This window comes from Tenrec ecaudatus, chromosome 9 (assembly GCF_050624435.1).
Source record: "Tenrec ecaudatus isolate mTenEca1 chromosome 9, mTenEca1.hap1, whole genome shotgun sequence".
Classification (NCBI taxonomy): Eukaryota; Metazoa; Chordata; class Mammalia; order Afrosoricida; family Tenrecidae; genus Tenrec; species Tenrec ecaudatus.
Window position 1 is genome coordinate 8,705,499 of NC_134538.1, and position 4,120 is coordinate 8,709,618.

At 40.6% G+C, this 4,120-nt stretch overlaps 1 non-coding gene across 1 annotated transcript; it reads right to left on the minus strand.

Annotated features, from left to right (window-relative positions):
- Positions 1-2,823: 2,823 nt before the first annotated feature.
- Positions 2,824-2,933, minus strand: LOC142457503 (U6 spliceosomal RNA). Its single transcript, XR_012786230.1, has one exon. It is a non-coding gene; the product is annotated as a U6 spliceosomal RNA (small nuclear RNA).
- Positions 2,934-4,120: the final 1,187 nt, after the last annotated feature.

Here is a 4,120-nt window from a genome sequence, read left to right on the forward strand (position 1 = left end):
TTCAACTGGCAGATGATACTTAGCATGAAAAAGAATCATGGTGTGGGTAGGACTTGCCAGGTGCTTTCAATTTCAGACCCAGAGCTAGTCTAGTTTTAAGGAGGGATGACTGAACACATGCCAGAGATAGGATAAAAGAATTTATGGCTATCATGCGTGATAGGGAACAAAGCTTCAATGACCTTCTCTAAAAAGGAGGCTAGATGTGATATAGGCTTGGGAGAGAAGATCTGTTTTACGTAACCTGCCCAAGCCATATCTTCATAAAAAGAAGTCAGTCTATACTTGAAAGAGCCCTCGTGGTGCAGTGGTTAAGTGCTTGGGGGCTAATGGAAAGATGGGGAGTTTACTGTGAGTCTGAATCAGTTCTATATCGATTGGTACAATCAAAGTGAGAGGATGTGCAATGGTTACGAGTTACTGGGTAAGAGAGTGGGGCAATGGGTAAGTGAGTGGCTATTAATAAAAAAGCCAGAGATCAGAACCAAGGGGCAGCTACATGGGAGAAAAGATCTGGTGATGGGCTCCCATAAAGATGACATTCCAGGAAACCCTAAGGGACAGTTCTACTCTGTCACATAGGGTCAGAATTGTTTGGAGGACAAATAACAACCACAACTTAAAGAGAAAATGAAGCAAGAGAGGCAATCTCCTTGGCAGGAGATGGATAGCAATGAGCTTGAGTGGAACCCAGGTCTGGAAGCTGAGTTAGCCTTTTCTAACACAGTGGATGAAACATTGGGCTGCTAGTTGACGGGCAGCGCTTCAAATCCACCTGCTGATGTGAAGAAGCTGTGGCAGTCTGTTTCTGGAAAGATTTGCAACCTTAACCCTGGAGAGCAGGTGTACTGCATCCTATACTCTGTCCTACAATTCCTGAGTGGGAGTTGACTCCCTTTAGGCCAGAGGTGTGATTCTGAAGGGGGTCTACTTGAATGGAGGAGACGGGAGCTGACAAATCAGATGGCTGCACAATTTATTTAGAAAAGGGGCTGGTTTCAGAAGGAAACTGGGATAGGTTCATAGGCCCTGGAGCCTCGTTGTTGTTGCTAGGTGCTTTTGAGTTGATTCAGGGACCTTATGTAAAACATCATGAAACACTGCCCAATCCCGCACCTTCCTAACAATTATGTTTGACCTCATTCATGCAGCCACTGTGTCACTGTACCTTGTTGGGGTGGGGGTCTTCCTCTTATTTTGTTGACCCTCTACTCAGCATGATGTTTTTCTCCAGGGGATCCTCCTGATGATTTGTACGAGACAAAGTTTCGCCATCCTTACTTCTCAGGAGCGTTCTGGTTACCCTTCTTCCAGGATAGATGTGTTTATTCTTTGGGCAGTCCATGGTATTTTCAATATTCTTTGCCAATACCGTAATTCAAAAACATCAGTTACTCCTCAATTTTTCTTATGCAAACAGGACAATTAAAATACCATGGCTGGGGGCAAGTTTACCTGAGCCGTCAAAGTGACCTCATTTCTCTTCAACATTTAGAGAGATTTTTTTCCCGACAGCTTTGTTCAGTGCACTACATCTTTTGGTTTCCTGATTCCTGCATTCATGGGCATTGCTTGTGGAGCCAAGGAAGATGAACCTTTAATCTTTAATGAACAATGACAACTTTAATCTTTTCTTAGTTTTATGCTGCTGCTGCTTATTGGGCCTCATTGTGAGGGGTTTTGCCCTGTATTGAAGTCGAATCCATATCAAAGACTGGTTCTTGATCTTCATCAGTAAGTATGTCCAGTCCTCTTTGTTTTTCAGCAAGCAAGATTTTGTAATCTGAATCTCAAATATTGTTAATGAGGCTTCCTCCAATCCGGATGCCAGGTTCTTCTCCATCCAGTCCAGTTTCTCAGATAATTTGAATAAATATGGTGAAAAGATACAACACTGACACACCTTTCCTGATTTTAAGTCACGCAGTAGCTCCTTGTTCTGTTCAAATGACTGCTTCTTGGCTTATGTACAGGTTCTGCAGGAGCAAAATGAGGTGCTTTAAATTCACATTTTTCTCAATGCTGCTCATAATTTGCTAAGATTAAAATAGTCAAATGTTTTTCCATAGTCAATAAAACACAAGTAAACATTTTTCTGATCTTCTCTGCTTGCAGTCTAGATCCATCTGGTTCCTTGCCTCCTCCTGATTCTGGGTTGAATTTCTAGCAGTTCTGATGTTGGCGTACTGCTACAAATGGTTTGGATTATCTTTCAGCAAAATTCTATTTGCATGTGATCTAGTTGGATAAGTTCTACATTCTGTTGGGTCACCTTTCCTTGGAATGGGCACCAACATAAATCTCTTTCAGTTGGTCAGTCAGGTAGCTGTCTTCCATTGTTGTTGACATAGATAATTGAGTCCTTCCAGTTCAGTAATTGTTTGTTGAAACATTTCAGTTGGTATTCTGCCAATTTCTATTTTTTTGGGTTTTTTTTTTTTTTTTTGCCAATACCTCCAGGTCAGTTGGGACTTCTTCTGGCAGTAACAGGAGTTCTTGGTTACATATTACCTCCTGAAATGGTTGAATTAATGGAGTCCTTTTTGGTAGTGATTCTATGTATTCCTTCGATCTTCTATTGATGCTTTCTTCCTGCGTGGTTCAAGAATTGTCCACAGAATCCTTCAATATTGAAAGTGGAGGCCTGAATTGCTTCTTCAGTTCTTTCAGCTTGAGAAAAGCTGAATGTATTCTTTACTTTTGATGTCTAACTCAAGGTTTTTCCATATCTCATTACTCGGGTTCATTCTGGCTCCAATATTTTATAGCCATCTGAATTCTTGCAAGGTACTTAAACTTCTTGTTCCTCAGTTTTTCTTTTTAAAAATTTTGGAATGTTTCACAAATTTGCATGTCATCCTTGTGCACGGGCCATGCTAATCTTCTGTTAACATTCCAATTTTAGTATATGAGAGGGTACCCGAAAAATACCCCAATGGAATTTATTTTTTTAAACTGTTTTTTTTTTTAACAAAACAACGTTATCACCTACAAAATACTCTGCATTATACTTAATACTTTTGTCAAATCTGCTATTCAATTCTTGGAAATATTTTTTAACCCATCTGTGTGGATGGCTGATAGCACCTTCCTCGTTTTTTTTCTTCACCTCTTCTACGTCTTGTCAAATCGCTGTCCTTTCATGTCCCACTTCATTCACAGAAACAAAAAGAAGTCATAGAAAGTGAAGTCAGGTGAGGAAGGTACATGAGGCAAGAGACACATACTGTTTTTTTTGCCAAAAACTGGCGCATTGAGATGGTTGTGTGAGTGAGCAGGTGCATTGTTGCAGTGGCAAAATCACTCCCCACGCCTCCTCCAGTCTGCCTCAAATCAGGCTTTTTTGTTGCACATTGTTACAAAATCTTTTCAGAACCTCTAAATAGAAAGTTTGATTAATGGTCTGATCTGGTGGAACTAACTCCCAATGCACTATCCCTTCACATCAAAAAAGCAAATGAACATCGTCTCGATCTTTCATTTCACTTGACGAGCTTTTTGGGGGCGAGGTGATGATGACTTCTTCCACTGTCTTGATTGATGTTTGCTTTCTGGATTGTAAGAACAGCACCATGTCTGGACACCAGTATGACATTGGAGATATAGTCTGGGTCACTTCGGAGCTGTTCTTTCAAAGCATGGCATCTTTCCAGACTACACTTATTTTTCCTGGTCAGTCTGAACCCTAGGCACCAACTTCACAGAGACCCTTCTCATTTCCAAATCTCCCATTAAAATTCACAGAACTGAGCTCCAAGATAGTCCAGATAACTTCCACACCTCTTCAATGGTTCCTTGTGGGTTTTTGAGAAAAGTGCATGAATTTTGTCGACATTTTTGTCCCTTTGGGAAGTAGACGATTGTCCAGAATGCGGGTTGTCATCAATCAACATTTCACCTATTTTTTGAAATGAGAAAACCATTCATATACTTGAGGTTTTCCCACAGTGCTGTCCTCTTAAGCTGTGTTCAACATCACAAGAGTTTCTGCGGCATTTTCCTTCGTCAGGAAACAAAATTTTATAGCTGTATGCTGGTCTCTGAAATTGGCCATCACAAAAAATGAGGTTTGTACGAAGCTGCTTTTATGAAAATAATTCACTGTGACTAAGGAGAACCT